Below are 27,114 nucleotides of genomic sequence, written 5' to 3' on the forward strand. Positions count from 1 at the left end.
TTAATCACTTGTTTACCAAGGTGAGGGGCGGGGGGACAAGTTGTCTGGCGAGCGGACCACAGGCTATGTTTACATCTGTCCCTCCTAGAACAGGGAAAGGGGAGACAGAAATTAAGAGAGGCCTGATGACAACACCACAGCCTCCAAAATGTGCCTCAACATTTCCCCATGCTGTCAGTGGCAGAGCCCATTACACAGAATTACAGGATGGGCAAGGCACATGGGAAGGTGTCATCTGGACCTTTCTTGAAGGGAGGAGAAAATCAGAGTCACGGAGTGTGATATCTGAAGACCTCAGCAACCAGGATAAAAGCCAGATTCCTAAATTACGAGTATTCTGCTCTTTGCAGTTCAACACACTGGCTCAACTAATTTAAAAAAAAATCCACCTTTCACTTGAGCGGATGCCTCAAAAATGATTATAGAATAAGTGAGTTAACAAATAGATTCCAGTATAGAGGGTTTTAACTTCTTTCCCAATTCCTCCCAGAAGAAAATGTTTAGCTATTTAACTTTTTTAAAGCTCAACAGAACATAATTTGAAGCAAAAATAGTAAATATCAGCCAAAATTATCACCTGAGACCCAGTATCATTTGAGAAGTATCAAGAGAAGCAGACTTGATTGCTATATTAAGTCAATCAGATTAAGTTCAGCCAGCTGAAGTAGCCTTTATCCTATTTGGTTTGCAAAGAAAAAAAAAAAATCTCATGAGTTAGCATTAGCAGCTAAAAATAAGTTGCAGGTTTCATTTTCCGTTGTTCAGTACAGTTTTGAAACCAAAAGGTGCAAAACTAGGAGATTCACCAACGCCTACTGAAGATCAACAACTCAAATAGTCAGTCCCCTTTTGGGCACAGCGTCCTGATTACAACTCACAGCCAGGCCTGAGACACGTACACTTGGGCCCCTCTCCCCATGGTCTCTTGAGATGACTGCCCCTAATAAATAAGATGCGGCAGGAAATTAGGGGCTGAGGCCAGTCCTGGGGGGGGACAGTGGCTTGTGTGTGTTTCTTGTCATATCCGGATAGAATGCCACATAGACAGCAGCCCCATAGGCACAGCTTTGATCTTAGATGGCGCTGGGGACCCCTCCACAGAACAACTGAGTAAATAATGCTAGAATTTCGCTCGGATGAGGCCCTGAAGGTAATGAGCACAGCGGGGAGGCCTTGACCTAAATGCCCCAGGACCTTGTGCAATTCCCTACTTCGAACCCCGGCAGCTCACGATAAGTTTAATTTCAAAACTGTCTTCCCAGGGCCAAGTCTGGCAAAAAGGTGTTTGACAGAGGCGCAAATGCTTCAGAGGGAAGGCAGCCATCGCAGGCTGGGGCGTTCAGCTGTGGCACGGGGCCCGGAGAGAGCAGAGCTGGTGAGAGAAAGCCCTCTACTGAATGAGAGTGCTGGGGGGCGGGGGATGCGCAGAGAAGGGTTAATCTCCTTCCATTAGAGGAGGGGCCCTTTGGTGAAGGTGAAGAGAATAATCTGTATGAAGAGCAGGGAAGATAAAGAGCCATTCCAGAGAAGAAATTACTGTGCTGGGGCTGGAAGGATGATTCGTCCTAGAGTTTCACCGTGAGACCGTTTCTTAGATCTGAGTCTTCACCTCGCTTTGAAGTTACAGCCTCAGGGTGGGGGAAGGGGGGATTGTCACACGTAGCCCTGCAAGACTTGAGCTTCGATTGCATCTGAGATGGGCCAACTCTGACTGATTTCGAGATGCAGAGGGTGAGGCCGCCTTAGAAGCCGAACCATAAATTAGCAATAAACAATGGGAGTTGCTCACAACAGAGAAGCCAGTGGCTGCATCCCCCTTTCTTGGGGGTGAGGAGCAACCTCTCTCTTTAATTAAACTTAAACTTTTAAAAAGTTGTTTTTTTTTTTTTTTTCTAATTTTATTTTATTTTTAAACTTTACATAATTGTATTAGTTTTGCCAAATATCAAAATGAATCCGCCACAGGTATACATGTGTTCCCCATCCCGAACCCTCCTCCCTTCTCCCTCCCCATACCATCCCTCTGGGCCGTCCAGTGCACCAGCCCCAAGCATCCAGCATCGTGGGGGGAACTAGTTTACTATTCACAAGAAGTTGCAAAAACAGTACAGTAGCTGTATGATGTCACCTGTCTTCTCAGAATGACACTATCTTGTATCAATACTACTGTAATACAGTCTCTAAACCAAGAAGGTAATACTAATACCGGTACAACACTGTTAACTTAGGTACAGACTACTACTTCAGATTTTAGCAGTTTTTACATGCACTTGTGTGTGTGTGTGTGTGTCAAGAGTTCCATGAAATGTTATCACATGTGAAGACTGGAGTAGCTGTCAACACAATCCTGATACAAGACCAAACCATCACCACAAAGAAACCCCCTGTGCGACCCCACCGTAGTCACACCTTCCCCCAAGCCTAGCCCCTGGCACTGATCTGTTCTCAGCACTGTAATTTTGCCCCTTTGATAATGTGATATAAATGGAATCTTGCAGTCTGTAACCCTTTAGGACTGACTTTCTCTCACCCAGCAGAATGCCCTTATGAGCCATTCAAGTTGGATGGGTAGATGTGACTTTTTATTGCTGAATAGTATTCCATGATATGAATGTATCAGTTTGTTATCCATTCACCCACTGAAGGGCATTTGGCGGGTATCCAGTTTTAAGCTAGAACAAATAAAAAGGCTATGAATATTCATGTGACTGCTAAGTCGCTTCAGTGAAGTCCAATTCTTTGTGACCCCATGGCTCCTCTGTCAATGGAATTCTCCAGACAAAAATACTAGAGTGGGTTGCCATGCCTCCTCCTCCAGGGGACCTTCCTGACTCAGGGATCAAACCCAAGTCTCATGTCTCCTGAATTGGCAGGCAGGTTCTTGACCATTATTGCCACCTGGAAGCCCCATTTGTGAAGGTACTTAGGTTCATTTGTGTAAACCTAAGTTATCATTTCTCTTCTGTAAATATCCAAGAGTGGGAATATATGGTATATATATGCTAACCTTTATTAAAAACTATCAAACTCTTTCAGAGTGTTGTACCATTTATACTCCCACCAGCAATGTATGAGTGATCCATTTTCTCTATATCCTCACCAGCATTTGGTAACATCATTTTTTTTTTTTTTTTTTAATTTTAGCCATCCTGATAGACTCATCGGGGCTCATTTTGATGGTCCCCAGTCAAGATGGCAGTCACTTGTGGGGCCTCCAAAGCTTGACTGGTGTGGCTTCAGGTTTCTCTCACTGTTCCAGCTTTCCAAATACTGTCTACATAGCAATGTGCTGTTTGGCATTTTGATGATGGAAAATGAGGCTCTTGATATAGGGTGAAGCCTCAGGTTTGTCCAGTTGCTCCTGACATCAGTAGTAGGACTTCACCATCTGGGAATGTTGGGTTTCTTTAAGGCAGTATTTCTTGGCCCAGCAGGCAGACTTGATACCGGTGACATTCACTCCCGTGGAGTACTATGAAGGCCATGATATAACAGCCATGAGGTGGGGACAGACTTTGCCTGGACTGGGGTCTTCCTGAAGCTTTAGCCAGAGACTGTGTAAGTGCTTTTTATTCCTAAAGTTAGTACCTTATTAGCACGGGGTGGTGGGATGGTGGTGGGACATGAAGTCAGCACAGACAGGTAAGGACGGGATCACCAGTGGCACCACTGGTGTCAGATGTCAGAGGCCCCACTGAACACTTCTTGCCCTTGGCCCCTCTACTCTGTTGACTGCTCAAGACTCTCCTGCAGCATGTGGACACCTTGTCTGGATGGCATGGACCTCTGACTTCTACCTCCTGGGAGTTAGATTTGAGGCAATGTGTCACCACCACAGGGAGCTTCGCAACCTAGGGATCCAGGTCCTGCCAGCAAGTAGAATTCCATCTGAGTAGCAGAAGGTGCCTCAGCCAAGGAAGGTGTTCAGATGACCAGGGAATCGGGCTTTGAAAAGGGCCAACCCCATGGGGATGACTCAAACAGCCCCAGCCATGTCTGGAAAGTCATCCTCCATCTGTTGTACCCCTGATTCAAGGGAGGCTGTGAACCTTCCCAGAACCCATACCCATCAAGACCCTGCTTCCACAGGTTTGGCCAGGAGGTCAAGAATCAGGAGGGTAGTGATCCTGCATCAGGATAGCCAAGAGATAATGGAGACCCTGCACAGAAGCAGGGAAGCTCGGTGATCTTAGGTAGATTCCCTCATGCTTCTGTATGGAAGACGGATGCTGTGAATGTTCTCCTCTGGGTTCCTCTTGGTTCTGGCTCTTGTGCTTCACCTGATGCATTCACAGGAGATGCATGTGAACTTGGGCATGGAGGAATCTAGATGGTGTCTTACAGAACCTGATCATGAACTGGGGACTGTTGGGGGCTGAACAGTCTCTGGAAGCTGAACTTGAGGCTGAACCTGAAAGCCAAATGATGAGATGGTGGTCTGATGACTGAGAAGAGTTATGCAGATGGGATGGATAGTCACACTTCCTCTTAGAAGGTGGTGAGAATTTTAGAATTTGATTGTTGTTTATTCACTATGTTCTCTTATTTTCCAGGTTTCCATTCTTGGGGACCTTTTCTCTAACTCACTGCTCCATTTGGCCATGTGCTCTTACTTACCTCCCATCAGAAGGCAGCCAAGCACATAGCACCTTTCAGATACAATGAGGTAGGTGGAGACGGGGGCAGTACCTCGCCTGACCATGAATTTGGGTAATGAGACTCCATCCTTAAGGCTGAACCACGGCAGCGCCCCTCAGCTCTGGCTTTGGCTTTTCCACTCATGACTCCCGTGACCTAACATTTGCCCACAGTGTAAATCTTGCTCTGTCCCTGCTCTGTTCTCTTGGCTTCTGACTCTGGACCCCACCTCCTACTTGGCTCTTACGGCCTGGATCCACATGGCTGCCCTATGTCTTCCTCGGACTAAGTGTTATTATCTCGGTGCTCAGAGCACAGGGTAGTCTCTTACGGTGTCCCTCACAGGGTCTGGGCTGCCCACACGTATCCTGAGATATGCCCTGCCTATCAGAAGGCAGATACACATTCTCTGGTAGAACCAGGGGCTCACTTTAGGAGTCAGTCTTCTCACAGTGCCTTGTCTCTACTAATGTACCAGAGAAGAACAAATCTGACTCCATATTGGAGCTATTCTTCCAGCTCTAACCCTTGCACTCTGTTGCCTGTGCTTAGGCATGCTGGCTCAACACTTTGTGAAAAAGAATGCTGCCAGTAGTCCAAAATGTACATGATATCCCATTCTCAAGACTGTGACCTTTAAAAGTATAACACTTCTCCATTCATATAGAGATAAAAAGTTGCATAACAGAGCATAACATTTGTCTTGCTGGAGGTTTATAGGAACATTGTGACCAGATCTATGTAGAAGGCTGTAAGAACAAAGGATTCCAACATCTAGATGTTTGCAACAACCAGTCAAATCTGTTCCTGTTTTAGTATAAAAGAAGCCTGAACTCTAACTTGGGTAAGATGGTTGCTGGCTTTCTGCATAAAGTTGGTATTTTTTGACCCAACAACTTGTCTCTCAATTTATTGTCCTGTTGCACAGTAAGCAGTACAAGCTAGGACTTAGTGATGCTACTCAGAGGTTGGGTGGATCCAGGCCCTTTGTCACTCAAGTTCTAGTTCTTCCTCTGCCACTAGATCTCTGCGTAACAACCACAAGTGAGTGAATCAACTATTCTGTGGCTCAGTTATCTTATACTTACAGTAAAGTTTCCAGACTCCCTAGCTGATAAACTTTCAACTGTATTACATCACGATTAAGGAGAAATCTAAAATTCAGAAGCCAAAAAACACCTTTAAGTTAAATTCTAGTTTGGATGTACTAGCTTACAGTTCCTTGACTTTTTTCTGTCTAGTAAGTATTGCTGAAAAATGAGTGTTTATTAAATTGAACACAATATTATCAATAATCCTCAGGCCTTAATGTGCATAGGGACTGGGAGGGTATATTAAAATACATATTCCTAGACCCTGTCCTCAGAGCTTTCCATGCCACTGGGGCCTAGGAACATGCATTTTAACATGAGAAACTGAAGGGGACTTAGATTTTGAAATAGACATTGGTGACTTTTCAGGGGCTGACTTACGCATTAGGAACTTTAAAAATAGGCCATTTGACCTACTGATTCAATTCTAGGAATTTTCCCTTAGATGTCCACCAAGATTTATTTATAAGAATGTTTTTACGTTTATAACAGCAGAACACTAGAGGCAATAAAAATGTACATAAAAAAGAATGGATAAATTAAGACATATCCATGCAATGGAAACACAGCCATTAAAAATAAAAATTTCAAAAGATCATCTAGTGACTTGGAAAAATGTTTACAACATAATGTTAAGTGGGGTGAAATCATTTAGTGACTTGGAAAAATAGTTATAACATATATAAAATTTAAAAAGAGGCATATAAAATAGCATTTCAATAATGTTCAAAAGAAGAAAAGAATATATATGAAAAAACTGACAAGAAATACATCAACATGTTAATATTGAATTGTTGGTTGGCTGTTAGATTACTGCAGATTGTTGGTTTCTTCTTGATACTTTTCTTTATTTTCCAGATTTTGTATAGTGACTAGTTATGGCTCTTTTTATTTGAAAAACAATGCTAAATTTTTTTTTTTAAGTAAAGAAAAAGAATTTGACTCATGAGGAATGAAAAGAGAGGGAAGAGAGACCTCTTAGGAGCCTGGTCCAGCCATGGCCTTGCTGCTGTAAGAGGACTTGGAAGACAGACTGAGTCTGGTGCTGGGGTGAATTTTAAGCTACATTCTCTTTTGCAAAGTACCTTGGTATAGTCAATGCCCAGGAATTTGGGTCAACGAGAAAATCCTTTTCACTAGATACTAATTTCTTGCTACACTCGAAGATAACAGACTATAGGAACAGGGACATGGGAGGGAATTCAGTTTGAACAACATCTTTACTGCTCTTGAGTTGATCTCATGCTTGTTGCCTCTGTGTATAATCCCCGTGGCCTCACCCTAGAGCACCATGCAGACTGACTACACTCTGCTTAGGGGCTCCTGGACAGATGATAGGCTTCATTCCAGCTTGGGAGACTCCACCCAGGGCCAGAGCTTCCATGGAGCTTCCAGCCTTCTTCCATGGAGGCTTTCAAAGCCTCTTCTGGCCAATGCACTGGAAGCCCCATTGAGTGCCAGGAAGCATCCTTTTTTGGCAGACAGATGGCTCAACTTTACTTTCTCTCATGGATCTCAGTGATCCATGAGTCAAACCTGAGTAAGAGTGGAAGATACTTGGTTAGGCCCCTGGCCTAGGGGGCCTAACCTTTCCAAATGTCCTTGAAATTTTTACACCACATGCTTTGGCCAGTTAGGAAATGGTGCTAAGGATTTCAGGTTCAAGTCAATTTAGAAAGATCAATAAATAAATATGCTTGCAGTATTATTAGCAATATCAAAATCCTAACACCAATACTGATCACAAAGACGGTAATTGTTTTCATCAACACCCTAACTTGCCACATATTTTCCTAAGTTGTCCAAACCATTTCACATATATTACCTTACTTATTCTGACAGAATCTCAGCTTTACACTTTTAAAAATACCGTTTTGGAGGTGGGAGGAAGCTATAAAGTTCTGATGAAAACCAGAGGCTTGAGTTAAAAACAAAACCCTGAAGTCTTCAGTGTGGTGTTTTCCAACTGTGTTCTTGACAAGAAGTCAGGGGATTTCAGCATGAGAAATCACGAAGCCCCATTACCATGAATTCTCAGCTTTGGTGACTGTGATGTGGCCTGATTGCAAAATCTTCCAAACAGAACATTCATAATGCTGACCCAGGGCAAGAGGGGGGCATGTACTTCTGTGCCCTGAAAAGTATAAAACTTTTAACCTGGGGTTAAAAATAATCAACTGGTCCAAGCACTGCCTGCATCAGCAAACTGTGCCCAGACCACATCTGAATCAATAGACATGATTCTAAGTTCTGAAAAGACTATGTAGCCTCACATTGAATCGTACTCCTCATATGAATTGGAGAATGGGGAAAAACCCAAACATATTATATATATATTAAACTGAATCACTTTGCTATACACCAGAAACTAACACAACATTGTATAAATCAACTATACTTCATGGCAACCCACTCCAGTACTCTTGCCTAGAAAATTCCATGGATGGAGGAACCTGGTGGGCTACAGCCTACGGGGACACAAAGAGTCGTACATGACTGAGTGACTTCACTCACTTCAACAAAAATTTTTAACTAAAATAAAATATAAAATTATAAGTTAAGGAAGCTTGAGAAAGTCTAACTTTCCCCATAATATCTACTTTGATGCATTTTTGAAAACGTTGAAGGTCAAAGTATTTACAAAGTGTGCTTGTTACCCTTGCCTCACTGGTGGGTCTGTAGTGTTAACCTAGCATGCTGTACCAGCCCGATGAAGGGGTTGTGTTGATGGCAGTGAAATTTTGATTTGGTGGTAGCACATCTCTCTCTGCCACACTAGGCAGCTAGACATTAAAAATCAAGTTGATCCCAGCTCACTCCCTCACTCCTTTGTCAATTCCTGCATCCTTAGTACTTTGAGGAGTCATTCTTACATGGCAGTTGAAGTTAACAATCTGTGACTAACAGTCTCCCCAGTGAATAGACCCTGACTCCTTTTCCTTCTTAACCATGGTCTTGACCCCGCCCTTCCTGGCAGACTCCTTTAGGCTTGGACATGTAGCAATAGATCATTCCCACTCGACGCCAGCTTTTGAAACCTGGTACTTGTTCTCAGCTTACTCCTTGTGGCTGCTCCCTAGTTGCAGGTCCTGGGCTCTCCCAGTTAACTTGGTTTTATCTTTAGTTTTCTCCGCTAACCCAGCCAGCTCTCCACTCAGTAGGTTCTTTTGGGACCCACCAAACCAAGAAAGGCAATGGCAACCCACTCCAGTACTCTTGCCTGGCAAATCCCATGGACGGAGGAGCCTGGTAGGCTGCAGTGGCAGGGGGTCGCTAAGAGTCAGACACAACTGAGCGACTTCACTTTCATGCACTGGAGAAGGAAATGGCAACCCACTTCAGTGTTCTTGGCTGGAGAATCCCAGGGACGGGGGAGCCTGGTGGGCTGCTGTCTATGGCGTCACACAGAATTGGACACAACTGAAGCAACTTAGCAGCAGCAGCAGCAAACCAAAAAAATGGACTTTCAAAGGTTGAAGCATTTTTGCAACAAATCCACTCATTCTTCTATCCCACTCCTCCTGATGTGAGGGACTGGGCGGGGGCGAGGCAGCAGTAATAGGAGATGAGGCCAGGCTCTGAGAGCTGTGTTAAGTCAGTCAGTAGCTGGCCTTCCCACACAATGGACAATGTGTATTCTTCAGGGTGTGGGTGTGAGTGCCAGAAATGTCAAGTCCAGGAGTAAGATATAATCCAAAACCAGAGTGTCTAGCCAGATATTGACAATGAAACTAGAGAAGTAGGTACCAGGCAGCTCAGGCAAGGACTGGAAACCATTTTTATAGTCTGTGTGCTGCTAAAGTGAGCACGTGCAGCCCATTTGTATTGGAGATCTTTACGATGCCTTGCGGCCATCATAGAGGCACCACCATATGGTTTCCGATATTTTCCAGCAAGGGGGATACTGCACCAAGACCAACAATGATGAAAAGACTGCATAACATATAAAATCAGTTCAGGGTTCTTCAAACAGGGCTTATAACCTTACCACTCATGATTGCAGTAAATGTTTTGCAACTTTTCCTGAAAAGAAAACGCTAGAACTATACATCAAATCCTTTGGGTAGAATTAATACCCTCAGCTGGAGCCTTTTTTAGTTTACTTTCACATGTTTCTCTTATAACTTGGTTTCAGGATCCCATCTTGTCAGGAATTTCCCCCTCTATCCCCAATATTAAAAATTATGCCAAGATCTAGAGCAGGGTAGCTTCCCAAAGCCCCCAGGAGCAAACTGAACTATGATCTAAAAAAAAGAAAAGAAAAGAAAAAAAAAGAAAACAACCCACCAAGAGCTTTCCTAGTGACCACTAGGAGAACAGGTTCTATTGGACAATTCCTACAAGCATGACAGAGCCAGAATGGTCTTAAACCAAAAGGACCCTGGAGGGGGAAAAAGTGGAGGGAAGAATGCCTTTCGTGGTTCACTGGCCACTGGTGGCCTAGTGGTGTTTATGTAAAGGCTCAGCATTAGGACAGACAGAGGCTTCTTGAAAAATCTGCTCCTTGCCCTGCTGCTGCTGCTATGTCACTTTAGTCATGTCCGACTCTGTGCGACCCCATAGACGGCAGCCCACCAGGCTTCCCATCCCTGGGATTCTCCAGGCAAGAACACTGGAGTGGGTTGCCATTTCCTTCTCCAATGCATGAAAGTGAAAAGTGAAAGTGAAGTCACTCAGTCGTGTCTGACTCTAGCGACCCCATGGACTGCAGCCCACCAGGCTCCTCCGTCCATGGGATTTTCTAGGCAAAAGTACTGGAGTGGGGTGCCATTGCCTTCTCTGGCTCCTTGCCCACTCCTTACCAAAAAGTGTTAGTTATATTAATATAATTCTAAATATCTGATCTCTTTTTACTTCCCCCACTACTTCATTCTGCTATCTTATTTTTGAGCATCCCTAAGTTCCTCATTATGCCTTGCAGAGCAGACGACCTCTTCGTCAGAAACACTCCAGAGCTGTTACTGGAAAGTGGCTGCCCCCCATCCAGGGACTACATTTCCCAGATGCCTTTGCAGTTAGAAGCTGTCATGTGACTAGAATTTTAGCCAATAGAATGTGAGTAGATGTGTCCTGGCCACTTCTAGGCAGGGGCCATAAAAATCTCCATGTGCACTTTTTCACACTCTTTTTTCCTCCTCCACTGGGAAGTGGAAACAATCCCAGGTGATCTTTAAAACAACATACTGCAGAAGGTGGAGCCTCTCTCAACCTACGTCTCTGAATGAATGTGTGACCTCTATTGTTATGTGACCAAGAAATAAACTTCTATTGTGTTTGAGTCATTATACCTTTTTCAGTCTATTACAGCAATTAGCCTATCTTAACTATTACTATTATCCTCTTTGATACAGCTGTTATTGTTGTATGCAGAAGTCCCCATGCCTTCTTCCCTTTCCCTGTACCTTGCTGCTGCTGCTAAGTTGCTTCAGTCGTGTCCGACTCTGTTTGACCCCACAGACGGCAGTCCACGAGGCTCCCCTGTCCCTGGGATTCTCCAGGCAAGAACACTGGAGTGGGTTGCCATTTCCTTCTCCAATGCATGAAAGTGAAAAGTGAAAGTGAAGTCGCTCAGTCGTGTCCGACTCGTAGGGACCCCACGGACTGTAGCCCACCAGGCTCCTCCATCCATGGGAATTTCCAGGCAAGACAACAAAATAAAAGAACAGATTTAGTCAACTAAATTCAAGCAGCCATTAGGGACAAATGACACTCACCAAATCAATGGTCGCAGCGTTCAGATCTTATAGCCAGATGAGGAGCGGTTTAGCAGAGCCTCACTTCTAGACAACCTGATATATTAAGATAAAACAAAAAGTAAAATGTAAGATCTACTAAACAGATGTATTAGCAAGCAATGGTTAATCTTCAAAGGGTGTTGTCAGTTTACAAAGGAATCTGCCGCTCTTTTCCAGTAAGCAACAAGCTTCTCAATTGCATTTATAACATAAGATACATTTAAAAATACCCTTACCCCATCATTATAGAACAGAATTTATGAAGAACAATTCTACTCGGCTAAGTACACTATACAAAGACTAGATAATGACTCAGGAGATGACTTTGGATGCCAGGAGAACTGGGTATGATTTCTATGTCTGTGTGCTCTGCAATTCTTATGAACAGGTTAAAACTTTTCTCGTGGGAACTTAACTTTCTGGGGTAGAAACTTCCAGAGCTTGTAAAATTATAGGCTACACCAAGACTTAAACTTGATTCAGTGAAATTAAAACAGACATCAAAGATACATTATCATCAGTCTCTGCGTTTCATATCATCCCAGATGCAATGGCACAAGCAGGAATGAAAATAAGCTCTCTGAAAACAGGGAGATGAGACAGCGGAGGCGCATGAACTGGAACAACCACAGAGAACCAGAAACACGCTGCGTATGGGTGGCAGGTTGTGGTCATTTTCTTACCAGAGCTGCCAACTTTTAGCAGGTTAGGTGTGAAAATACCACTTGACAGCACAGGGCACATATTTGCCTAGAATGGGGTTTATTTTTGTTTCTGATGATTTGGTATAAGATCCAGGAAACAAACATTTCAGAACTCTGAACAAACATGCTGGCCGTCCAAAACAGAGCACTAGCGGGGAAGGACGAAGAGGAAACAGAACAAGAGGGGTGACGGGGAAAGGCACGATGTGGGCCCTTTTCACCAGAATTTGGCCTCACTCTGTGTGTGTGTATTTTTTTTTTTTTTTTTTTTAAGAGGAAATGCATCCTGGTCTGGGCCTGTGGAGAAGAGAAAGATCAGAGAGATCCCCTCGGTGCCATGTTTGGAGGGTCTCCTAGACGAAGCCCCCACACCCTCCCCCTGGGCTGGGGCCTGCCAGGCGCAGGTGTCAGGGAACAAGATGGCGCCCCACAGTGAAGGGCGCGGTGTGAGGGGGTCTGGGGGCGGCCTGCACTTACTCCGAGGCGCTGGCTCCTCTGAAACCCAGACGCTGCCAATTCCCTGGGCTCAGGAGTTCTAACCGCCTTCTTGCTCTGGGTTCTTCACTTCTGGTCGAGATCAGCTCCACATATTTTTCTGATGATGTCACCCATTCTGACTTCCTACATTTTGAAAGTTGATATAGAAGTAAAACCTTCCGTGAGGCTTCAGAAAAAAAAAACCCCAAAAAAAGCAGCAGCATAAAAGAAAACCAAGGTGTGCTGTGGGGCGATGGAGAGGAGGAGGAGAGAGGCAGTTGCCTCCTTATTTTGAGATTTGCTGCAGCCTGCGAGTGCCACTCCCCAGCCAGTTTCCTGGCTGCAGAGGGAGGCCAGTGGCCGGGCGTGGGTGACGTCAGGGCCAGGCCTGAGTCATCGCCAGCGGCCCGTCTGCCCTGCCACTCGGAGGGGGACAAAAGGAACCTTTGATGTCCAGAGGCCCTCCTCTCGGGACACTCGCCTGTACGAGCAGCAGGCCAGAACATTCCTGCCGCCTCCCCACCCCCGGCCGCCCTTCCTACTTCCGGAACCGTCCCTGGCAGATTCAGCAAGGCCTCCTCAGGGGACATCGCCCTCCTGCATGGCAGAGGCAAGGCCACTCTCTGGCAAAGAAGCAGCAGCGGAGGGGGTGTCTCTGGGGATTTCTCACTTCACCCTCTGGCATCCCCCACCTCCCACTTCCCTGTGGTGCCACCTTACCCAGGGAATCGCAGAGGTTTGAAAAGAGTGCGGGAAAGGTGGAAGGTGTTCTTGTCACCCTCCCTGGACAGCGCACAGTGCTCAGGGTCTATTCTCTGCCCTTGTGCCCTGACTCTGCACCTCTGCACCCTGACCTCTGGGTACCAGTATGAGTTTGTGCTGCCTGGATTCAAGGGGTCTTCTCTCTTTAAGAGGGGGATTTATATCCCAGTGCCTGCCACAGGGTGCAGTAAACGCTCGGTGAATACACGAATGATAGTTTTAAAATAAAATAGTAGAGAACATATATTGTGTGCTTGTAGTGAATGTTGGCACTTCTGGGCTAAGTGCTTTACAAAGATTATTTCATTTATGGTTTTCATGACGAAACTATGAGGCAGGTACTGTTATTATCCCCAGCTCCTCAGATGAGGTGCTCAGAGAGATTAAGACACTTCTCTGAAGTCTCACAGCTAGTTAATGGCAGAATCTAGATCGCCTGATCTCAAACCCTGTGTTCTCAAGCATGACACTGAGTGACTGAGCGAATGAAGGAATATAGACCAAGAGCAGCCTGTCCAGGTGAGGGGAAATGGGAGTAATGATGGGGCTTGAAACCAAATCCTACAAGGAAATAGTGGAGCAATTAGGTACGATCTGTCTACAGTAGTAGGCCTCAGGCTCTTCTGATGGGTCAACACCACGTCTGAGGGTTCCTGGGATACCCAGAGTGGCCAAGGGGGTAAGTCCAGTCAGGTCCAAGTGGCAGTGAGGAGCCAGGAGGTTTGATGGCACATGGTGACTGCAGGATCTGAGATCACAGTGGACAGAACAGGAGCCACGTCCTAGACTTGTCTTAATAGCCCTGTGGCCTCATGGGTGTAGGAGGGAGGCTGAGTGCAGCTCAAGGCACGAGCCTGGGGAAGACAGGACAGGGAAGGGCCTTCCCTGATGGTCCAGGGACTATGACCCTGTGCTCCCAATGCAGGGGGCCCAGGTTCGATCCCTGGTCAGGGAACTAGATCCTACATGTCGCAACTTTTGCATGCGGCAACTAAAGATCCTGCGTGCCACAGCTAACACCCAGTGCAGCCAAATAAAAAAAAAAAAAAGAAAAGGGAAGACATGAGAGCATTCTCAAAGACCCCAAGACTTGGAGAATGTGTTGGAACTACCATATCATTTCAAAGCACCAGGAGGAAATGGGAGTGACAGGAGCCAGAACTAGATCTGACAGTGGCAGTCACAGCCCTGAGCACTGCCCTGCCAGGAATCAGCTGCCCTTCTAAGATGGAGAGAGAATCCCGCTGGGGGTTGTGCTGGGCCAGGGTGAGGAGGGCTGGCAAGAGGAGACATCTGATGATGGGGCTATCCGGGCCCTGGATAAGAATGACCTTGGAGATCCCTTCTCCCGCTATGGTTCATAATTCTGTGGTTTGTACTTTTCCGTTATTCCAAGAGGAAGACAAAAGCCAGGACTTTTCAGCCCAGTGGGCAGTGGGCAGGGAGATGCTGGTGGCCTCAGTAAAGCCACTCCATGGCTCTTCTTTCCACCGTGGGACAGGGCGTTCAGTCACGGGATCCCTCTACTGGGCTCAGGAAATCGATGCCTCTGTTCGATGGGGACGTTGTGTCATTACCTTGTTCCTGGAACCACTGCCAGTTGCCACTCTGAGGAATTACACCTGTGCTGTGGGGTCTGACTCCCCAGGCAGGTGGAAATAGCAGAAGTGAGTTTCATAAGGGAGAAAGCCACATGCTTTGGACGGAGGGAGTAGCAACAACTGACCGGAGTCACTGTCAGCGTCCGCACAGAGCCTGACCTTGGGCCGAGGAAAGCGCTGCAAGCTCCAGGCGTGTTTTGGCACAGGTTTGCTGATTCTTTTCTTATCTACAGAAAATGTCTCTGGGCACCTCCCTGTTGCTTCCCCAAAGACTCCGTGGCCATGCTTGATTCACACACATGGGTGTTTATGTCTCTAATTAGACGAACAGAGGCTGATTATTTTTTCAGTCTACCTTGTGGGACCAAGAAAATGTGAAGAGAAAGATAAAGCGAAGACAGAGAAACAATGAGTAGGCACCAAGAGAAATGCCGCTCCTGGCATTGTTTGCTCTGGGGGTTGATTCTAACAGTGAGGATTAAATCAGAGAATTGGGCCAAACATCTATTTGGGGACACAGAGGTGTAAGTACAGTGACACCCCAACCTCTATCCCATCTGGAGAGCCCTCCTCTTCAGTGCAATAAATGTGGTTATATACTGGAAATTCAAAAACAAAAGCAAAGGCTTAGAAGACTTACCTATCCTTACTGCCTCCAATTTCTCTCATTTCAACACCTTTTTAAAAACAATTTTTTAATTATTATGGTATAATTTTTATGTCAAAAAGTTAACCCACTTACAGTGTACACATCAATGGATTTTAGTCTATTCACAGAAGTGTGTGATCCATAACCTCATTTTTTAAGAAGTATTTATTTACCTATTTAATTTACTTGGCTGGGCTGGGTCTTAGTTGCAGCATCCAAAACTCTTAGTTGCAGCATGTGGGATCTAGTTTCCTTACCAGGGATCAAACCTGGGCCCCCTGCAATGGGAGCATGGAGTCTTAGCCACTGGATCACCAGGGAAGTCCCCATAACCTCATTGGAGAACATTTTGTCATCCCCCAAAGAACACTTGTGCCCAGTAGCAGTCATTCCTCATCTGCCCCCAGTCCCAGCACTGGACAAACACTAACCTTCTGTCTCTATAGATTTGCCTCTTCTGGACATTTCGTACAAATGGTATCATGCAATATATGGCCTTTTGTGTTTAGCTTCTTTCATTCAGCATAGTGGTCTTCAGGTTCGCCCATATTGTAGAATATGTCAGTACTTCATTCCTTTTTGTGCCCAAACAATATTCCATTTTGTGATTATACTATGTTTTGTTTATTCATACATCAGCTTACGGACACATTTTGAGCTGTTACGAATAATGTTGCCATGAAATCTGAGTACAAGTTTTCATGTGGATATATGTTTTCATGTCTCTCGCATGCATACCAAAGAGTAGAATTCCTGGGTCATAAGATAACTCTATGTTTAACATTTTGAGGAACTGTTAAACTGTTTTCCAAAGAGCTGTACCATTTCACATTCCCATCAGTGATGTGTGAGAACTCTGCTTCTCCACACCTGCACCAACAATCTTATTGTCTGTCTTTTTGGATTTTAGCCATCCTACTAGGTATGATGTAGTATCATATTTCAGTTTTGATTTGTATTACCCCAATAACAGAGTTTTGCCAAGAGAATGCACTCATCATAGCAAGCACTCTTTTCCATCAACACAAGAGAAGATTCTACACATGGACATGACCAGATGGTCAATACTGAAATCAGAATGATTATATTCTTTGCAGCCAAAGATGGAGAAGCTCTATATAGTCAGCAAAAACAAGACTGGGAGCTCAGATTATGAACTCCTTATTGCCAAATTCTGACTTAAATTGAAGAAAGTAGGGAAAACCACTAGACCATTCAGGTATGACCTAAATCAAATCCCTTACGATTATACAGTGGAAGTGACAAATAGATTCAAGGGACTAGATCTGATAGAGTGCCTGAAGAACTATGGATGGAGGTTTGTGACATTGTACAGGAGGCAGTGATCAAGACTACGCCCAAGAAAAAGAAATGCAAAAAGGCAAAATGGTTGTCTGAGGAGGCCTTACAAATAGCTGAGAAAAGAAGAGACGCTAAAGGCAAAGGAGAAGAGGAAAGATATACCCATTTGAATGCAGAGTGCCAAAGAATAGCAAGGAGAGATAAGAAAGCCTTCCTCAGTGATCAATGCAAAGAAATAGAGGAAAACAATAGAATGGGAAAGACTAGAGATCTCTTCAAGAAAATTAGAGATACCAAGGGAACATTTCATACAAAGATGGACACAATAAAGGACAGAAATGGTATGGACCTAACAGAAGCAGAAGATATTAAGAAGAGGTGGCAAGAATACACAGAAGAATTACACACAAAAAAGATTTTCATGACCCAGATAACCATGATGGTATGATCACTCACCTAGAGCCAGATATCCTGGAATGTGAGGTCAAGTGAGCCTTAGGAAACATCACTACAAACAAAGCTAGTGGAGGTGGTGTAATTCTAGTTGAGCTATTTCAAATCCTAAAAGATGATGCTGTGAAAGTGTTGCACTCAATATGCCAGCAAATTTGGGACACAGCAGTGGCCACAGGACTGCAAAAGGTCAGTTTTCGTTCCAATCCCAAAGAAAGGCACGGTCAAAGTATGTTCAAACTACTGCACAATTGCACTCATTTCACACGATAGCAAAGTAATGCTCAAAATTCCCCAAAGCCAGTCTTCAACAGTACATGAACCGTGAACTTCCAGATGTTCAAGCTGGATTTAGAAAAGGCAGAGGAACCAGAGATCAAATTGCCAACATCCGTTGGATCATCAAAAAAGCAAGAGAGTTCCAGAAAAACATCTACTTCTGCTTTATTGACTACTCCAAAGCCTTTGCGGAGAAGGCTATGGCGCCCCACTTCGGTACTCTTGCCTGGAAAACCCTATGGACGGAGGAGCCTGGTAGGCTGCAGTCCATGGGATCGCGAGGAGTCGGACACGACTGAGTGAATTCACTTTCACTTTTCACTTTCATGCATTGGAGAAGGAAATGGCAACCCACTCCAGTGTTCTTGCCTGGAGAATCCCAGGGATGGAGGAGCCTGGTGGGCTGCCATCTATGGGGTCGCACAGAGTTGGACACGACTGAAGCAACTTAGCAGCAGCAGAAGCAGCAGCAGCCAAAGCCTTTGACTGTGTGGATCACCACAAACTGTGGAAAATTCTTCAAGAGATGGGGATACCAGACCACCTTACCTGCCTCCTGAGAAATCTGTATGCAGGTCAAGAAGCAACAGTTAGAACTGGACATGGAACAACAGGCTGGTTCCAAATTGGGAAAGGAGTACGTCAAGGCTGTATATTGTCACCCTGCTTATTTAACTTATATGCAGAGTACATCATGCGAAATGCTGGGCTGGATGAAGCACAAGCTGGAATTAAGATTGATGGGAGAAATATCAACAACCTCAGATATGCAGATGACACCACCCTTATGGCAGAAAGCAAAGAAGAACTAAAAAGCCTCTTCATGAAAGTGAAAGAAGAGAGTGAAAAAGCTGGCTTAAATCCCAACATTTAGAAAATGAAGATTATGGCATCAAGTCCCATCCCTTCATGGCTAATAGATGGGGAAACAATGGAAACAATGACAGACTTTATTTTGGGGGTCCCCAAAATCATTGCAGATGGTGACTGCAGCCATGAAATTAATAGATGCTTGCTCCTTGGAAGAAAAGCTATGACCAACCTAGACAGCATACTGAAAACCAGAGATCTTACTTTGCCAACAAAGGTCCATCTAGTCAAAGCTATGGTTTTTCCAGTAGTCATGTATGGATGTGAGAGTTGGACTATAAAGAAAGCTGAGTGCCAAAGAATTGATGCTTTAGAAATGTGGTGTTGGAGAAGACTTTTGAGAGTCCCTTGCACAGCAAGGAGATCCAACCAGTCCATCCTAAAGGAAATCAGTCCTGAATAGTCATTGGAAGGACTAATGCTGAAGCTCCAGTACTTTGGCCACTTGATTCGAAGAACTGACTCACTGGAAAAGACCCTGATGCTGGGAAAGATCAAAGGCAGGAGGAGAAGGAGATGACAGAGGATGAGATGGTTGGATGGTATCACTGACTAGATGGACATGAATTTGAGCAAGCTCCTGGAGTTGGTAATGGACAGGGAAGCCTGGCGTGCTGCAGTCCATGAAGTCACAAAGAGTCGGACATGACTGAGCGACTGAACTGACTGACTCATCCTAATAACTAATACTGTTGAGAATCTTTTCGTGAATTTATTGGCCATTTGTATAACTTCTTTGAAGAATTGTCTATACAAATATTTTATTCATTTTTAAATTAAATTGTTCATCTTTTTTATTAATATTTTATGTATAGGGATTCTTAATATATTTTGGATACAAAATTTTTTATCAGACATATATTCTACAAATACATATCCTTTCTGTAGTTATTTCTTTTTCTTTATGGTCTTTGAAGGAGAAAAATATTTTAACTTTGATGAAATCTAACTTATTACTCTTTTATCATTTGTGCTTCTGATGCCATACCTGAGAAACTATTGTCTAACCTAAGGTCATACAGATGTACACCTGAGTTTTCTAAGAGTTTTAGGGTTTTAGTTCTTACCTCAGGTCTACATGCACGTGTATGTGATTGGTCGCTTCAGTCGTGTCCAGCTCTTTGCGACCCTGTGGACCGTAGCCCGATAGGGTCCTCTGTCCATGGGATTCTCCAGGCAAGAATATTGGAGTGGGTTGCCATGCTGTCCTCCAGGGGACCTTCCAGACCTAGGGATGGAACCCGTATCTCCTGCGTCTCCTGCATTGGAGGGCAGATTCTTCACTGCTGAGCCACCGGTGAAGCCCTCTAGATCTATGATTCACTTTATTTTTTATGTAAGGTAGAGATCCAAATTCATTCTTTTCACATGGATGTCTATTTGTTCCAGAACTGTTTGTTGAAAAGACTACTCTCACCAGAATTCTGCACATCTAAAACTGATCTAAAATTCTAAAAAGTTATTTTAAAAAATAGTCTATTCTTTCCCCCATTGAATTTTCCTGACTGTTTTGTCAAAAATCAACTGACCGTAAGTATTAGTTTATTCCTGGACCCTTCATTCTAGTCCATGGATCGAGATGTGAGTTCTTACACGAGCAGCACACTGTTTTATTTACTGTAGCTTCATAAAAAGTTTGGAAATTAGTAAGTGTGAGTCTACAACTTTGTTCTTTTTCACGATGATTTTGGCTATTCTGAATCTTTGGCATGTCCATATGATTTTCAGGATTATCTTCTCAATTTCTGCCAAATATCCAGCTGGGATTTTGATGGAGATTGTATATTCCACCTATAGATCAATTTTGGGAGTATTTGTCCACATTTATTAGCTGCATGCCTTTAAGTTTACTTAGCCTATATCAGCCTCCTTTTCTAATCAAAAAAAAAAAAGAAAAAAAATCTCGTGTGTGTAACGAAGATTAAAAGAGATAATGCTTATGCAACCCCACTGAAACCATGACCTACCTGGGCCAGTCTCAGGATGATGTTAGAGTCTGAGATATCCAGCCTAGTCACCACAAAGAAATTCAGATTAATTTATATTCAATACTTGCATTTCTCTAACAGCAACAGATCCCCCTGAAATTCTTCTTAATATCCTTTTTCTCCTTGTATCCAAGCCCCTTACACCCCGCAGCTTCAGCGTCCCCTTCTTTCTCCCAAGCTCCGTACAAAGCTTTTTCTCCAGCCCTAACCAACATTCTTCCAGTCTGTCTACTTCTGTCCAGTTCTCCTTCTGATGGGGCTGGAAAAGAAACTGGACAGGCAAAGCCAGAACTCTTTTTAGTGAGTGGGAAGAAAGGAAAATCAGTGAGCACTAAGCTTAATTTATGTCCCATCATTCATATGAAGTGCTTGGTGCAATGTCTAATGTATAAGAAGGGCTCAATACATGTAGAGCTTTTACTTTTTGTTGTGGTGGAGGTTACATCATGCCCATCCATACTTTACGATGATGGTGCAGGATTTCAATCAGGACCTCTGAGAATCCAGCCTGGACTCTATGGACCAGCGGCCCATCCTCACTCATGGAGGTGAATTTGAAATTGTTGCTCATTTTTTCTTCCTCCTCAAAGAATCAGCCCCTAGGAAAATGTATAAAGTTCACGTCTGAGGCTCCCTGAGTCATGTGTGGGAGTTATATCTCTGTTTCCTCCCTCCCTTAGCACCAGGGCCCTATGCTTCCTCCCCTCCTCCCATGAAAACTTCTGGTACAATATGTCTAAAACTGAAAGTCAGGACTCATTATCTACTGCGTCACAACTAGCATCAGTTTCAAGTGACAGAATGAAAGAAAACAGAAAATTTCCAAGTGTATCACACATCAGAATTTTGTTTCAGTTTTATAATGTGTGTGAATTCGGTCACTCTGTGAAATGTATTTCTTATTGTGGTTCAGGGTTTTTTAAAAGTTTAAAACAGTATTGGAGTAAGATCTTTCACTTTCGTGAAGGTATTTATTATCTCCTAAGAGCATAAAGTAACACCGTTCCAAGTAGCCTGTCCATTTTGATGGGGATTGAAACCTTATGTTTCATCAGCAGTAAAGGATTTGTAATTTATAACACTTTGGTGGAGGAATATCTTCAGTAACCTGTGTTGATCTGCCCTCACCTGGCTCCCTCCCTGCAACCACCTCCCCAGCAGGCTACCTCTTAGCCATCACCTCTTCTCACTCCCGCAGTATGGGCAAATCCACACGCTGAACTTGCATGGGGGTTTCTATTTTCAAAACTCTTTCACTTACTCCATCTCATTTGATTCTCACAACTATCCCATGAAGTTGGCAGGTCGGAGCCAATCCATACTTGACCTTAGTATGGAACCCTAAGCAAGTAACTTCTCAGTCTATCTCCTCAGCTTTCTTACATATAACCAGAAAGGTTAAGAGACTTGGCCAACATCACACAGCCTGGAAGTGGCAGGACCAGGAAGAGAACTAGATCTTTCACCTCTTAGTCTCCTTGTCCCATAGACTCTCCTCACCGAGACACATAATTTCTTTTTAGTGATGTTGATTCATCTAACTGCCTTACAAACAGCGTGGAAAAAGCGAAGAACATTTTGCACTCTTCCACCATATCTAACAACACGACTTTTACGGCACAAAGCACAAGACAAATAGTTCTTCATGCCTCGTGGTTAAGGGTTATCACTCTCGACATCAAAGGCTATTTATTAAAGACTGGGGCGTTGGGAACGGAGACAGCCAAGTCCACCGAGGGGAAAACAAATTTTCCTGTGTGCTCTGTTTTGTCCTTTGTATTGCAGAGTGCTCCCTCTAGTGGCGCTGGAGAAAACAGCTTCTGGAAAGCATATTTATAGATTCCACTTTGTTGTGATTAGAGAAGGCTGGGGCTTAGTGGGAGCGTGGACAGCACCTGTTTCAAGGTCTCTCTTCAGTGATGAGAAATCGAGGACTAGAGCAGTGGTTCTCAACTGGGGCGATTCCGCCCCCAGGAAACATTCGGCAGCGTCTGTAGACATTTTTGGCTGTTTTTTGTTTGGGGTTAGGGGGATGCTACTGTCATGGATATGTAGAAGCCAGGGATGTTGCTAAAAATCCTGTAATACACAGGACAGCTCCCCACCTCCCCCAACAAAGAATTATCCAGTCCCAAAGAATTATCCAACAAAGAATTATCCAGTCCCTCAGTAGTGCTGAGGTGGATCAGAGATATGGTGTGACCCTCCCGAGAAGGGTCCCCCACCATCGCTTTATTAAGATATAATTGACACATAAACAAAGACTTGCAGCTTATTCCCAGTTTTCAGCAGCTCAGACTAATGGCTCCCTTTCATTTCTTTTAAGGTATTTTAAAATTAGAATAGAGAAAAATACGAGAGCAATACATGCTTATGCTGCTAAGTCACTTTAGTCGTGTCCGACTCTGTGCGACTCCATAGACGGCAGTCCACCAGGTTCCCTGTCCCTGGGATTCTCCAGGCAAGAACACTGGAGTGGGTTGCCATTTCCTTCTTCAATGCAGGAAAGCGAAAAGGGAAAGTGAAGTCGCTCAGTCGTGTCCAACCCTCAGCAACCCCACGGACTGCAGCCTTCCAGGCTCCTCCGTCCATAGGGTTTTCCAGGCAAGAGTACTGGAGTGGGGTGCCATTGCCTTCTCCATACACGCTTATAATTAAAAGCAAAGTAATAAAATCCTTTCACATAATCAGTGTTAACATCCTTGGTGGTTTATTAGGAGGGACTATATTAAAATGCCAACTTCAGATCACTTCTGACTTAAAATGGCAATGTCCTATGGTAATACTTAATATTCATCTGCTTCTCCATGTGCTCATCAAGACAAGCCTCAATCCACATATAGAGGATTCTTGTAAATTTGCTTGTTGTATACAAAAGCTGGGTTGCTTCACAACTTGCTTTTGTAATTTAGTAAATTCTGAATCTCTCTTCAGATCAAAAATAAGGATCTCCTGGAGACTTCCCTGGTTATCCAATCGTTAAGACTCCTCTTTTCCACTGCAGGGGGCACAGGTTCAATCCCTGGTTAGGGAACTAAGATGCTGTATGCCACGTGGCACACCACAAAAATAAATAAATGGAAATAATCTGTTTATAATATATTATTATATATGTCATATTATATGTATTATAATAATCTCCTGTTTGTTTCCAGAAGTTGGGGATGCTGAGTACCACGGACTCCAAGAAACTTGAAGTGAAATGAAGTGAAAGTTGCTTAGTCGTGTCTGACTCTTTGCAACCCCATGGACTATACAGTCCATGGAATTCTCCAGGCCAGAATACTGGAGTGGGTAGCCTTTTCCTTCTCCAGGGGATCTTCCCAACCCAGGGATCGAACCCAGGTCTCCTGCATTGCAAGCTGATTCTTTACCGGCTGAGCCACAAAAGAAGCCCAAGAATACTGAAGTGGGTAGCCTATTCCTTCTCCATTGGGTCTTCCCGACCCAGGAATTGAACCAGGATCTCCTGCACTGAAGGCTGATTCTTTACCAACGGGGCTATCAGAGAAATCCCATTCAAGAAATTTAGATGGCCTATAATAGAGGATGAGATGGTTGGATGGCATCACTGATGCAATGGAAATGAACTTGGGCAAACTCCAAGAGATGATGGTAAGGGACAGGGAGGCCTGGCATCCTGCAGTCCATGGAGTCACAAAGAGTTGGGGATTCTACTGGGCTACTGAACAACAACAAAAAAGATGATACTGCCTCACATGGTAGGGCTTTAATATCTCTCTGATGGTAGCAAGTTCACTCTTGTAGAGAGTTTGGCTCAGGATTGGGATCTTCTGTAACATGCTATCTAACTAGAAATAAATAACGTCCTTTTGCTATTGTATTAATTATTACAGATACTTTCTAGGTATAGCAGATAATACTGGTTTTCAACTGATTGTGGGGCTATAAACCTTTATTTCCTAGCAAATTCCAAAATGTACTGGCCAATTTTATGTGCCAACTTGACTGGATCACAGGGTGCCCAGATACCTGGCTAAACAATATTTCTGAGTGTGTCTGTGAGTATGTTTTTAGACGAGATTAGCGTTTCAGTTGGTAGACTGAGTAAAGTAGATGGACTTCCCTGGTGTGGTTCCTGGGCGGTGTGATTGAGTGTCAGACAATCAGTTGAGGGCGTGACTACTACATAAAGGCGGAGACGGAGAATCTGGCCTCTTTCTGTCTTCTTGCTCGAGTTGGGCCATCAACGTTCTCCTGCCCTTTGACTGAGATGTACATCAGGGGCTGTCCTGGTTCTCAGGACTATGCCACTGGCTTTCCTGGGGCTACACCTTGCAGATGGTATAGGGGACTTCTAGGCCCCTATAATTGTGTGACCAATTCCTTATAATAAATCCTCTCTGTCTCTCTCTGTGTCTTTCTGTCTCTCTGTCTATATTTGGGTACATATACGTGTGTGTATCTATGTATATATATACCCATATGTGTGTGTGTGTGTCTATATATATATATGAGATAATATATCTCCTATTAGTTCTATTTTTCTGGAGAACTCTGAAGCCAACTCAAATAAGATTGTTTTAATGAGGGACCTCTCTGGTGGTCCGCTGGAATCCACCTTGCAATGCAGAGGACTTGGATTCAGTCCCTGGCAGGGGAACTAAAATCCCACATACCATGGAGGAACTAAGCCCATGCATGGCAACCAAGTCTGTGAACTACAACGAAAGATCAGCGTGATGCAATGAGAGTGCCACAACTAAGATACCACGCAGCCAAATAAATACATATTTTTAAAAAGAATGTTTTAATGGTATAAGGTAGATTCAAGTTTGGGAAAGAGTAATCTAACTCATTGGTATGGCAAATCATATGCTGCTCAGTCATTCTGGTAGACAGAGCTTTTGCCCCAGGTATTTTTGTTTGTTTGGCCACTAGAGCAATGCTGCAATAAATATTCTTCCATTTATACTGTCATACTTCTACTCCTGTGGAATAGGTTGTCCAAATGAGATTGTTGACTCAAATGTTTTGTGTGTATTTTTAAGTTTAATAGATATTTACAGATGGTTTTTTTAAAAAGCTGAAGCAAGTCATACTCCTACCAGCAGTATATGAGACGAAATATTCTCTCATGCCTTTGCCATCATTGGGTATTATCACACTTTTTAAGTTTTACCCATCTGATGGGTAAAATTTGGCATCTTGTTTTTGTTTTAATTTGCATTTTCTTGACTCTAAGTATAGTTGTTAAGAGCAGAGTCTGAAGCCAAAATGCTGACACTTAATGTCTGTATTTCCTTAACTAAGATTCTTAATTCTTTTCACATTTGCCAAACAGAGATAAAGTACCCATCACAGGGTTGCTATGAAGATTACATAAGTAACTAGATGTAAAGCTCTACGAACAGTGCCCAGATTATAGTGATAACTATATAGGTTTTAGTATTATGGGTGAGTTTGAATAACTTTTAGTAATTTTATTGATCATTTGTTTGTCTCCTTGGTGAATTGCCTTTCCATGTCCTTTGCCTATTTTCCTGTTGATTTGTTCTTTTCTTATCAATTTGCAGGTGCTCTTTTATATCAGGTATTTTAGGCACATATTAGCTGTGTGTTGCAAATACACACTTTTCTCTACTTTGTCACTGATCTTTTGATACTATGTGTAGTATATTTTTACATATCCAACACATTTAAATCTGTCACCAAGTGCTTTCTCTTATGGCTTTTGTGCTTTTTGTCTTCTCTAAGATCGCTTTGGTTTTTAATGTTAAGCAAATGTACTCCTGGGCTTCCCTGGTGGCCCAGTGGTAAAGAATATGCCCGCCAATGCAGGAGACACGGGTTCCACCTCTGAGCCAGGAAGATCCCACATGCAATGGAGAAAGTAAGCCCGTGTGCCACAACTACTGAGCCTATGCTTTAGAGCCCGTGCGCCACAAGAGAAGCCACGGCAATGAGAAGCCCTTGCACCGCAGCTGGAGAGTAGCCCCTACTCGCCGCAACCAAAGAAAAGCCCACACACAGCAACAAAGACCCAGCACAGCCAGAAATAAATAAATAAAATTAGAAACAAACAAACAGAGAAACAAATGTACTCCTAATTTTGAAATATATTTTCAACCATTTTTAATCCATTATTTAAATCTCCATGATTATGACCTATGGTAGTGAGAACAAAAGCCACAAATTAATATCTAATAAGTTATCTTGTTATCCACAAGAGTCTTTCCATCTTGAAAAACACTTTTCATTTGATCTTGTTGCCCAATCTTTCTCCTGCTTCTGTTTAAAATGTTTTGTACTTTTTCATTTGTTATTTTTTTTTTACCATCTATCTCCTCTTTTCTCAAAGCTCTACAATCTACTACCTTCTTGTGTCCTCTTTCTAGAAGATAATAATTAAAGATATACAACATAATTAAGGGCTTCTCTGGTTGCTCAGCTGGTAAGGAATATACCTGCAATGCAGGAGACCCCAGGTTGATCCCTAGGTCAGGGAGATCCCCTGAAGAAGGGATAGGCTACCCACTCCAGTATTCTTGCCTGGAGAATTCCATGGACAGACGAATCGAGCAGGCTACAGTCCATGGGGTTG

General features: G+C 43.7%; 1 protein-coding gene across 20 annotated transcripts in view; it reads right to left on the minus strand.

Moving 5' to 3' along the window:
• The window catches only part of ZBTB38 (zinc finger and BTB domain containing 38), a 145,348-nt gene that overhangs the window by 72,371 nt on the left and 45,863 nt on the right, over positions 1-27,114 (minus strand). For 4 of the 20 annotated variants that reach the window (XM_070375263.1, XM_070375257.1, XM_070375271.1 and 1 more), the window contains exons 1-2: positions 12,646-13,094; positions 11,444-11,518 (exon numbers count right to left, since the gene is read on the minus strand). The gene's annotated coding sequence lies outside the window, so the exon portion shown is untranslated. Of the gene's footprint in view, positions 1-1,948; positions 4,412-11,443; positions 11,519-12,645; positions 13,166-27,114 lie in introns of those variants that run through there. The other 16 variants (XR_011465073.1, XR_011465075.1, XR_011465076.1 and 13 more) reach the window with 12 other exon arrangements.

Source organism: Bos mutus, chromosome 1 (genome assembly GCF_027580195.1).
Source record: "Bos mutus isolate GX-2022 chromosome 1, NWIPB_WYAK_1.1, whole genome shotgun sequence".
Lineage (NCBI taxonomy): Eukaryota > Metazoa > Chordata > Mammalia > Artiodactyla > Bovidae > Bos > Bos mutus.